The sequence below is a fragment of the Otolemur garnettii genome, unplaced genomic scaffold (assembly GCF_000181295.1).
Source record: "Otolemur garnettii isolate 467f Iridium unplaced genomic scaffold, OtoGar3 scaffold00011, whole genome shotgun sequence".
Classification (NCBI taxonomy): Eukaryota; Metazoa; Chordata; class Mammalia; order Primates; family Galagidae; genus Otolemur; species Otolemur garnettii.
Window position 1 is genome coordinate 2,383,086 of NW_003852406.1, and position 13,175 is coordinate 2,396,260.

Sequence of the window (13,175 nt, forward strand, 5' to 3'; positions counted from 1 at the left end):
TGTTGTGGTGGGCGCCTGTGGTCCCAGCTGCTTGGGAGGCTGAGGCAGGAGACTTGCTTGAGCCCAGGAGTTGGAGGTTGCTGTGAGCTGTGATGCCACGACACTCTACCCAGGGGGACAGCTTGAGACTCTGTCTCAGAAAAAAAAAAAAAAGAAATCTTTATATAAATAAAAGTGAAAAGAAGTTACCCATGTTCAAAAGAGATTGCACTGGGACCTTAATATATGAAGATGGAGTGTCCATACAGAGCTGGCCATGTTCCTTGAGTCTCAGAGTTCCGTCCTTTTCTTTTCTTATTTTCATTACTATTTGCTTCTCCCACATTATGGATAATTCACAACAGATGATTTCTTTGTATAGCTTTTATTTTTATGCTGGGATAAATTGTTGACATATCCCACATTATTTTCAATTATAGAGTTTAAATAATCCATTTCTGGACAGTATTCACATGTTAAAAAGTTTTGTATATGCATGTGTGATGGTGGGAGCATGTGTTTACAGTAACATAATGCACTCATTATGACAATGCATTGAGTTTAGATTTTGCTGAACTGCAATAAAATGTGGATATTTAAAACTCACATTAGAAATACAGATACAACCTATAAACTTTTCTTTTTAACAGGACCCATATAAATTATATCAACATTTGTCCCTGAGTTTTCAATTTTTTAAATAATTTGTGTTTCACATATTAAAAAATTATTAGATTTGGGGGTATTCTTTTGTTAGCTTACTCTCAACACATAAAGGGCTTATGGTGGTTTACAAAAACATAGATATTGTGTGAAGGGAGAATTAGGAGCCTTAAATACATTTAGTACAAGATTCTGCACAGTTTAAATACATACCACACATTTAGTTCTGAGTCCTGGAGGTCAAAGTTATTCCTAATAACTAATAACTCTAATACTAAGTGATCTAGTACTAAAAAGAAATTAAAAGATCATTCTTAAAAATTATTTTCAAATTTTATACTAATAATGAAAGAAGCAAAGAAGTTTATATTCTTTCTAAATGTACGTGAAAATCATGTTAGAAGATATAAGCATTCCTGTGAGGTACAATTATATTGACTCCCTCTCATCCTCTCCACATGCACCTTCAGTCTGCTCTGTGTTTAAATGTGATTTAATGCAGGACTAACTGTTTAAATATCAAGTTAACGGTATATCCTCAAATATGAGGAACATTATCATAGCATTCCTTCATTTTATGTTCTCTGTTGGCTTCTCTGCCTCTTCCACCCTTTTGGCAAGTCATAATTGTGACTATCCTTAAAAGCCTAGAATATGCTCTTATTTTGGTCTGGAGTTACACATTTCTCTATGGTAAATAGCAAACAATTAAATACTAGAATGTTTGACTTGTGGGAGATGAAACTAGTCTTCCAGTGTTAGATTCCAAGTGCTATTCTTCACTCTAGAGTCTTCAGGCAACTTACCTAAATTTCCTATGCCTCACTATCCTTATCTGTGAAATAGGGACAGTAATATGTGGGTCATTACACAAGTTTTAAGATACACAAAAATTGTATCAGGTTATTAAGTATAAATGTCCAATTTCTTTAAGTATTGACAGCTGATATCTCTGACATTTCACTTTGATGATTCTTTTTTTTTTTAAATTAAATTTATCTGTGTACATTAATGCAATCATGGGGTACAGTGTGGCGTTTTCATATACAATTTGAAATATTTTCATCAAACTGGTTAACACAGCTCTCATGTCATTTTCTTAGTTATTGTGTTAAGATGTTTATATTCTACTTTTAGAAAGATTCACTTGTACCCTTGTAAGATAAACCATAGAGGTGATCCCACCAATCACCCTTCCTCCACCCATCCACCCCTCCTTACCCTCCCCCTCCCCATATTCTTAGGCTATAATTAGGTCATAGCTTTCATATGAAAGCTATCAATTAGTTTCATAATAGGGCTGAGTACATTGGATACTTTTTCTTCCATTCTTGAGATACTTTCCTAAGAAGAACATTTTCCAGCTCCATCCATGTAAACATGAAGGAAGTAAAGTCTCCATCTTTCTTTATGGCTATATAGTATTCTATGGTGTACATATACCACAATTTATTGATCCATTCGTGGATCGATGGGCACTTGGGCTTCTTCCATGACCTAGCAATTATGAATTGGGCTGCAATAAACATTCTGATACAAATATCTTTGTTGTAATGTGATTTTTGGTCTTCTGGATATATACCTAATAAAGGAATTGTAGGATCAAATGGCAGGTCTATTTTTAGTTCTCTAAGTGTTCTCCAGATGTCTTTCCAAAAGGAATGTATTAGTTTGCATTCCCACCAGCAGTGTAGAAGTGTTCCCTTTTTTCCACATCCATGCCAGCATCTCTGGTTTTGTGATTTTGTGATATGGGCTAATCTCACTGGAGTTAGGTGATATCTCAAAGTAGTTTTGATTTGCATTTCTCTGATGATTAAGGATAGTGAGCATTTCTTCACATATCTGTAGGCCATGCACCTATCTTCCTTACAGAAATTTCTTTTCAAGTCCCTTGTCCAGCCTGAAATGGGATGACTTGTTCTTTTCTTGCTAATACATTTGAGTTCTCTATGGATTCTGGTTATTAAACGTTTGCCAGAGACATAACCTGCAAATATTTTCTTCCATTCTGAGGGCTGTCTGCTTGCTTTACTTACTGTGTTCTTGGCTGTGCAGAAGCTTTTTAGTTTGATCAGGTCCCAATAGTGTATTTTTGATGTTGTTTCAATTTTCTGAGGGGTCCTCCTCATAAAATTTTCCAACCCTTCAACCTGAGTCTTGATTTTTCCTTGGGGGTTAGATGTGTTTCCTGAAGACAGAAAATAATTGACTTGTACTTTTTTTTAAAGATTGATATGAGGGTACAAATGATTAAGTTATGATGTTTGCATTTGTTAGATCCCTGTTATAGTTGTGTCTCTCACGAGGAGGTGTGCAATATACCCTTACATTGTATCTATTAGGTGTGAGCACACCAATCATCCTCCCTCCTCTCCTTTCCTCCCAACTTGAATTAAAATGAGTTTTTCTCTTGTGTGAATATGTACTAGTTTGTGTACAGGCTTCACAATGGTATTGAATATATTGGATACTTGCTTTTTCATTCTTATTTTACTTGGTTCTCTTTTTAAAAAAGAATGTTCTCAAAGTCTATCCAGGTTAATACAAAAGTTGTAAAGTCTTCATCTTTTTTATGGCTGAATAGAGTTCTACATATATCACCATTCCATGGTATATTACACTGTACTACAGTTTATTAATCCATTCATAGGCAGTTGAATTGAGTTGTACTTTTTTAACAAGCCAGGCACCCTACGCTTCTTCAGTGGGGAATTCAAGTCATTCACATTTATTGAGACAATTGATAAGTAGGATGGAGTTCTGTTCATCTTGTTGGGTAGATGTCTTGTGCTTGTTTTGTCACTTGGGCCGAAGCTTGTTTTGTCACTAGGTTTTGTCCTTTAGTTTCTGAGTATCTGTACTTTGCTGGTGGTTGAAATGGCTCCCATGCTGGATTTGTGGGGAAAATGATGTATTTGGCAAGAGCTGGAGATAGCTAAAAATAAGTTCAAGGTACTGTATAGAGATGTTTATCCATGCCACTGTTTCAGTGGTGGTGGCTGCTGCCTGCACCAAAGCTGAAACATGCCAGTGGTGGCAGTGACTGCAGACTGAAATGATTCTGAAGCTTGCCTTTCTTTGCTGTCATGACATAAAGGCAAACCATTTCAATACTGTATTGTTACATATGATGACAAATGGATTCTTTATTTTAACTATACTGCCAAATACATGCACCACCTTAATATTTTGCAATAAAAAAATAGATTATGGGAATTCAAAGCATGCTTTGAGAAACCTTCCAGTGTTGATGGAAGTGAGACATCGTTATCAATATATTCTTCATTAAGTCTGAAAATGTTTTTTCTTATCAGTGGGTATTACATTTTATAATCTCAGAAACCATCATGGAAAGAACCATTGCTTTTCTTTTTTTCTTTCTTCATCTTCTCTCTTTTTTTTTTTTTTTTTTAAGAGACAGAGTCTCACTTTGTTGCCCTCGGTAGAGTGTCATGTCATTACACTCACAGCAACCTCCAGCTCTTGGGCTTAAGCAATTCTTTTGCCTCAGCTTCCCAAGTAGCTGGGACTACAGGCACCTGCCACAATGCCCAGCTATTTTTTTGTTGCAGTTTGGCCGAGGCCAGATTCAAACTCGCCACCCTCAGTATATGGGGCTGGTGCCCTACTCACTGAGCCTGGTTAGTCCTTGGATAGGAGACCCACTGTCTTTCAAAAGTCAGTTTCTTTCAAATTTTTTGGAAAATAAAATGAAATTTGATCTTATCTTCATATAAAACCATACTGTCCCCAGTTGTCATAAATTTATTTAAATTTATTGTGTGCTAGATACTATTTCTAGGTATCAGGCATACAGATGCAAAAAATTCTTTATTCCCCGTTGGGTGAGTAAAACAAGTAAACAAATAGTTATACCACAGTATGATAAGCAGTTGGGTGCATAGGAGTACTGAAGAGAGTCATCTAAACCAGATTTTTGCTCAAACATGTATTAGTTATCTATTGATAGCGAAAACCACTTTAAAACTTACCAACTTAAAACAGCAAACATTTATTATTGCACAGCATTTGTAGAGCTGGAATCTGGGCACAACTTAGCTGGATGCTTTTGGCTCAGAGTCTCTTGTAGGATGTAGTCAAAGTGTGGGTGCAAGGTGCAGTCATCTTAAAAGTAAACTTGGGGAGGATCTGCTTTCAAGCTCACTCACATGGTGGTTTGTAAGATTCATTTCCTTGTGGGCTATTGGGATAAGGATCTCAGTTTCTCACCAGCTGTTGGCTACAGATCATCCTTATTTTCTTACCACATGGGCTTTTCTTGCTTACAACATAGCAGTTGGTTTCTCCAAGAGAGTTCTGAGACAGTGAGCAAGAAAAGGGAAGATGGACTTATGTCGGTCTTTTTGTAACCATATCTCAAAACTGGCATCCTATCATATTTGCCATAATTTTTTTGTGAGAAGAAAATCACAAGTTCAACCCATTTTCAAGTGGAGGAACTTACACAAGACCATACATACCAGAAGAAGGGATCATTGGGGGGCCATCTCAGAGTCTGCCTACTTCAAATATGATAAATCATTTTCTTTTTTGTTATGATTTATCTCCTTTTGTGTTATCTCTACTTTCTCCCACTTCTCTCTCTCTCTATAGATGCACTTGTTGCTCCTTTTCAGGAAAACTATAAAACTTCAATGAATCCAGAGAAAACTAATAAAAATGCTCTATATGCTGAATAGTTTAAAAGTAAATTTGAATGATATATAGGTAAATTCAAGTTTCCCTTGATCATAGTGTTCACAGGTATTTATAGGAAATATGGACATAAATCTCATTAGTAGTTTATCATTATCTTGGAGAACATAATTTGGGGTTCTGCCACTATTAGTATCATGCTGAGGGAGAATTCTAGCCTGCATTGCCCTTTCAGAAAAGCAGCTACAGCTCAGGAATTAGAAGACTCTGCTGCTAGCTTTGCTCTATGAGTCACCTAGGGAGACCACTTAATTTATTTGTGCTTTGGTTTTCTTATCTACAAAGTGGGTGTGATGAGTACCTGCTCTTATCACAGTCATAGGACTCTAGTCACTTTCTACAATAATATACAGGGAGTCTCCTTCCATCTAAATTACTACAAAAGACATTTCATTCCTTTTTGTGGTTGAACAGAACTATCTCAGGGAATAAAAAGCAAACACCACATGTATTCTCTAACATTGGGATCTAATCAGTGGGCATGCATGGGCACAAAGAGATGCTTTTCGGAAATCAAAACTGGGGAAGAAGGGAGGGGTAAAAACCTACCTATCAGGGACAATGAACACTATTGAGATGATCGGCAAACTAAAAGCCCTGATTTAAGCATTATAAAAGGTATCCATGTAACAAAAACATACGCACAACCTTAATATTTTGTAATGAAAAAATAGATGATGGGAATTCAAAACATGCTTTGAGAAACTTTTCAGTGCTAATGGAAGTGAGACATTGTTATCGATATTTTCTTCATTTAGCCTGAAAATGTTTTGGAAAGGCCCATTGCTTTTCAAAGGTTGGTTTCTTTCAATTTTGAATGGGATGAAATCTTTCCTTAAAACATTTTATGCTTTAGATCTCCATCTCCTGCTTTCTCTGCCCCATACTTAAACTCTCCTGCTTTCTCAGTAAACTGGTGTTTTAAATTCTAGCATAGCCTTTGGAAAAACCTATGCCCATCATAAATGCGAATACAATAAAATACTTAAATTTTTATAATCATGATGAAAAATAGTTGAAAATGAAAGTAATCTACATGAAAGGTTTCCTTTCAAGTATGACTATAACACATTTTAAAAAGTCTGTTTCCAGCTTGCTCCAGATGAGAAGTAATCAGTAAAAAAACTCCAGAAACATGAAAAATCAGAGTGAAAGGACACCTTCCCCAAAGAAAACAATAATTCTGAACCAATGAAAACTGACCAAAATGAGAATATTGAAATGATTGATAAAGAATTTCAAATATGGATTATAAGAAGCTCAATGCAGTACAAAAGAAAATAGAAATCCAACACAAAGAAACCACAAAAACAATGCAGGAAATGAATTAAAAATTCATTAAAGAAATTGAATTATCAAAAAAAATCAAGCAGAGCTTCTGGGAATGAAAAACTCATTTAAGGAAATATAAAACACAGTGGAAAGCCTTGAGAATAGGCTAGATCAGGCAGAAGAAAGAATTTCAGAGCAAGAAGATAACACCTTAAACAAGGCAGTCAAAGAGAAAGAATAGAGAAGTAAGAGTAATGAACAAAGCCTACAAGAAATATGGGATTATCTAAAGCAGACTAATAAGATCATAGGCATGATCAATACACAGAGGCTAGAAAACATATTTGAGGAAATATGTGATGAAAATTTCCCAGGTCTTTATGGTAATCTGGACATCCAGATATTAGAAGCACAATGGATTCCTGGGAGATTAATTGCCCAGAAGCAATCACTGTGACATATAGTCATCATATTGGTCAACATTAACCAAAAAGAGGAACTCCTATGAACTGTAAGGTGAAAGCATCAATGACTTACAAAGAAAAACCCATCATACTGAGACCTTACAAGTCAGAAGGGACAGGGGCCCTATTCTCAGTCTTCTCAAACATAATAATGGCCAGCCTATAATTTGGTAATCTGAAAATGAAGTTGTTTATGCGAGAGAGAAATAAAGACTTTCATGGACAAGCAGTGAGGGAATCTGTCAAGACCAGACTTGCCCTGTAGGAAGTACTCAGATGTGCATTATACACTTACCAGGACAATAGACACCCAGTGGTGTAAAAAAATCCAAATGCTGAAGGTCAGCACATGATACCACAATGGCTTAAGAGGTAAAAACAAAGCAATGAATTTCTACTCAGCAGGATGAACAGAAATCCACCCCATTTATCAAATATCTCAATAAATATGAATAGATTGAACTCCCTTCTTAAGAAACATAGGCTGATAAAACCAGCACACTGTACCCCATGACTGCATTAATGTACACAGCTATGATTTAATAAAAAAAAAAAAAGAAAAGAAACATAGACTGCCTGAATGGATAAAAAGCACAAGCCAAATATCTGTTGTCGCCTGGTTATGATCTAATTCATGAGAACTCATTCAGATTCAAGGGGAAGGGGTAGATAAAAGTATTCCATTCAAACGCAAACCTCAAGAAAGCTGGTATAGTGATTCTCATGTCAGATAACATAGACTTCAAAACAACAATGTACAGACAAAGATGTTTATTATATAATGGCAAAGGGAACAATTCAAAAGAAGAGATATCAATTGTAAATATTTATGAACTTAAAACAGATGCACCCAGATTTATAAAGCAAACCCTACTAGATCTAAACAAAGTATAAACAGCAACATCATAATAGCTGGAAACTTCAATACCCCACTGATAGAACTGGACATATCCCTCCAAGAAGAAAATAAAAAAATAGGACTTAAATGAGACTCTGAGCAAATGGGCCTTAACAGACATTTGCAGAACATTCTACCTACCCCAAGCTACTAAATATGCATTTTTCTTATTAACATGCAAAATATATATTCTTTAAGACTGATCACATCTGAGGCCTCAAAACATGTCTAAACAAATTAAAAAACCAGAAATTGTTCCATGAATCTTTTCAGACCACAGTGGAATAACAATTAGAAATCACTCCAGTAGATGCACTCAATTCTACACAGTTATGGGAATTAAGGAACTTACTATTGAACAATTATTGAATGAAGGAGGAAATTAAGATGGAAATCATAAGATTTTTTGAACTAAATGACAAAGGGGACACGAGCTAACAAAATCTGCGTGATTCAGCAAAAGCAGGCTTAAGAGGAAAACTCGGAATCTTAAATGCTTACATCAAAAAAACAAAAAGATCACAACATAGCAATGTAATGAATTCTCTTAAGCCATTAGAAAAAGAATAACAAACAAACCCCAAGCCCAGCAGAAGAAAGGAAATAACTAAGGTCAAAGCACAACTAAATTAAATTTATAACAAAAGAATTATCCAGAAGATTAATGAAACAAAACGGTGGTTTTCAAAAAAAAAATAAACAAAATCAACAGATCTCTTGAGAGATTAACCAAAACAAAAAAGAAAGGATGCTCATAAGTTCAATTAGAAATGAAAAAAGAGATAACACAACTGAAATGCAAATGTCAATGTCATCTTTGAATACTGTAAAAACCTCTATGCACACAAACTATAAAATGTTGGGGAAGTGGACAAATTCTTGGAAAACAACCTCCCTAGGCTCAAATCATGAGGAAATGGAACTCTTAAACAGACCAATATCTAGTAATGAAATTGAAGGAGCAATAAAAAAAAAATCCTTCCAGAGAATAAAAGTCCTGTACTAGATGATTTCACAACTAAATTTTACCAGACCTACAAAGAAGAACTGAGACCTATACTGCAGAAATTATTTCATAACCTTGAGGAGGAAGGAATCCACCCTAATTCATTCTATGAACCTGGTATTACTTTAATACCAAAGCCAAAGGGACACACTCGAATAAGAAAACTACAGATCAATGTTCCTTATGAATATAGATGCAAAAATTATGAATAAGATTCAAGCTAACTAAATTCAGCAGTATAGCAAAAGAATAATTCACCATGACCAAGTGGACTTCACCCAGGGATGCAAGGATGGTTCAACATATGCAAGTCTATAAATGTGATTCACCACATAAACCAGAAGCCAAAAGAAAGATCATATAATCATCTCAATAGATGCAGAGAAAGCATTTGAAAACGTTCAGCACTCTTATGATAAGAACTCTTTAACAAAATAGACATAGATGGAACATATCTTTTTTTTTAATTTGGCTCTCCCTGTACATCTTAATTGTGAGATAAAGCCATTTATCAGAACTATTTTTATTATTACAGAGTGGTATTGGGGTGTTACAGACTAGGATTTATTTATGTATTTATTTATTTATTTATTTGCAGTTTTTGGCTGGGGTCAGGTTTGAAACCACCACCTCTGGTATATAGGTCTAGCGCCCTACTCCTTGAGCCACAGGCACCACCCAGATGGAACATATCTTAAATTTATAAAAGACATATACAACAAACCCACAGCCAACAACAGACTGAATGGGAAATATTAAAAGCATTCCTACTTAGATTTGAAATAAGATAAGGTTGTTCAATGTCTCCACTTTCTTTTTTCTTTTTTTTGAGACAGAGTCTCACTCTGTTGCTCTGGGTAGAGTGCTGTGGTGGTGTCATAGTTCATAGCAACCTCAAACTTTTAGGCTTGAGCAATCCCCCTTGCCTCAGCCCCCTGAGTAGCTGGAACTATAAGCATCTGCCATCATACCCAGCTGATTTTTCTATTTTTAGTAGAGATGAGGTCTTGCTCTTGCTCAGGCTGGTCTCAAACTCTTGAGCTCAAGCGATCCAACAGCTTTGGCATCCCAGAGTGCTAGGATTATAGGTATGAGCCACTGTACCCAGCCTCAATGTCAGCACTTCTATTCAGCATAGTGCTGGAAGTCCTAGCCAGAACAATCAGACAAGAGAAGGAAATCCAGAATATCCAAATGCAGACAGAAGAGTTCTAACTATCACTTTTTGTTGACAACGTTTATAACTAGAAAACCCCAAAGATTATTCTAAGAGATTACTGGAATTGATAAAAAAAAAAAACTGGCAGAGTCTCAGGTTACAAAGTCAATGTATACAAATCATTAGCATTCCTATACTTCAACAACAGTCAAGCTGAAAACCAAATCAAAGATTCAATACCTTTCACAATAGTAACAAGAAAATAAAATACCTAGGAATATTTTAGGTAAGGAGGTAAAAGTGAACTACAGGGAGAACTCTCATGTAGTAACATGAGTTACTGAGGAAAGAAATTACAGAGGATCTAAACAAATGGAGAAATATGTCATGCTCATGGATTGGCAAAATCAACATTGTTAAATTGTCTACACTACCCAAAATGATCTACAGATTTGGTGCAACTCCCATTAAAATACCAATATCATTTTTCACTGATCCAGGAAAAATAATTCTATGCTTTGTATGGAACCAGAAACAAAGCCTGAATAAACTAAAACAGCCTTAATGAAAAAGGACAAATTTGGAGGCATCAATTTACCAGACTTTGCATTATACTACAAGGCTACAGTAAGCAAAATAGCATAGTACTGGCACAATAATAGACATGTAGACAATGGATCAGAACAGAAAACACAGATGTAAAACCATCCTTATATTTGATCTTTGACAAAGCAGACAATAATAAACAGTGGGGAAAAGATTCTCCATTTAATAAATGGTACTAGAAAAATTGGGTAGCCACATGTAGAAGACTAAAACAGGATCTGTACCTCTTACCACTCACAAAAATTAATTCATGATGGATAACAGACTTAAACCTAAGGAATGAAACTATGTGAATTCTAGAAGAAAATGTTGGAAGGACCTTTATAGACATTGGCTTTGGCAAAGAATTTATGAAGAAGACCTCAAAGGCAATCACAGCAACAACAAAAATTAACAAATGGGACCTAATTAAATTAAAAGGCTTCTGCACAGCTGAAGAATCAATCAATAGAGTGAATAGACAACCTGCAAAATGGGAGAAAATATGTATCTGCATGCTATACATCAGATAAAGGATGATAACCATAATCTATAAAGAATGCAAGTGAATTAGGAAGAAAATATCAAATTACCCCATATAAAAATGAGCAAGAGACATGAACAGAAGCTTTTCAAAAGAAGATGGACTAATGGTCAATAAACATGAAAAAAAGGCCAAAGGTCTCTAATCACTAGGGAAATGAATATCAAAACCAGTGAGGTATCATCTTACTCCAGTGAGAATAGTTTTCATCAAAAAATCCCCAAACAACAGATGCTGGCATGGGTATGGAGATAAAGGGCCATTTATACACTATGAGTGGGACTTCAAACTAGTACAATCTATATATAAAGTTGTATGGAGATACCACAAAGAACTAAAAGTAGAACTAGCATTCAGTCTAACAATCACGCTATTTGGTATTTATCCAAAGGGGGAAAAAAAGTCTTTTTATCAAAAATACACATGCACTTGAATGTTTATTGTATCACCATTAACAATTACAAAGACGTGGAACCAACCCATGTACCCATCAATACAGAAGTGGATTAATAAAATGTGGTATGTGTATACCATGGAGTACTATTCAGCCATTTAAAAAAAATGATGAACTAATAACTTTTGTAATAACCTGATGGATGGGAGATCATTCTTCTAAGTGAAATACTGCAAGAATGGAGAAACAGACACCACATATACTCACTATTAAATTGGAACTAATCACTCAACACCCATGTACATATCTGGTAGTAAAACTCAACAGAAAGCAAGCAGGTGGGAGGGTACAGGAAAGGAGGGGTAAATTCACACTTACTGAGTATAAGGCACACTATCTAGATGAGGGGCACAGATAACTTTGAGTCAAACTGTACAAAAGCAGTTTATGTAACCAAAACAATTTTACTCCTGTAATATTCTGTAATAAAAAAAATTTTTGTTTTGGACATAATCAAAGATTGATGAGAATTCTTTCATCACTACTCCACTTTCAAGTTTGATTTAGCCTCATAGTTTCCCTCTCTCCTTGTGTTCCAGGCTGTCCTAGTTAATTCCATGTGCTTGTGGTCAGTGAAGCTCTGGAGGTTGTCTTGATTAAAGTATGTGAGAAGAAGTGTGTTGGGAAGAATTCTGAGAATCTGCTAAAGCAGTGGTCTATAAACTTTTTTGATCATGTATCCCATGAGTAAAAGATGTTTGAGTATACTCCCATATAGGTGTAATTTTAACATATCAGTCTGGATTACTATATTATGCATATTATAAAATTATGCGATCTTATAAGTAGAAAAGAGTGAGATGAAATAAAATTCTTACAAATTCAACTTATTTCATTTGTTAATGGTACATCAAATTTTTCATCCTCAAATTATAGAGATTCATATCAATGTTCTTGAGAGTTGGCTTTTAAATGCTAAATAAATCAGCATCATATTATTATTAAGTAGCATTGAAAAGTAAAACATACACTTAGGATTTGATCCATTGTTTATAGTAATAATATATATCACATTTTAAGTAGTCTTTAAAAAAACTTTTATTTATTTATTTTTTTGCCTACATCTTGGTAGAAATGATTGGGTCATTATTAATTTCATTTTTAGCCTGGCTAAAAAGAATGTACTTCAGGGAATAAGAGTAATATTCTGCCATTTTTTTTTGTTTTTTAAATTTATTCTTACATGTTAATATTATCATCAATCTATAGTCTCTTTTCAGGCTATTGTTCAATTAGTGACTGTTAATTTAGCTAAAACTAGATGATACAATTATATATTATAATATAATCTGCTTAATTACTGAAAGAAAATAGCAATATATTGTGATATTTAGAAAACAACACAAGTGCAAAGATGCCATTATTATTACTCTATATAGCAGAGTGCAGACTGAAATAGCTGAGTGAGGGTGACTGTTTACTAAATATTAGT

General features: G+C 34.9%; 1 protein-coding gene across 1 annotated transcript in view; it reads right to left on the bottom strand.

Annotated features, from left to right (window-relative positions):
- Positions 1-13,175, bottom strand: part of FAM227B (family with sequence similarity 227 member B) — a 184,744-nt gene that overhangs the window by 31,851 nt on the left and 139,718 nt on the right. The window lies entirely within an intron of this gene.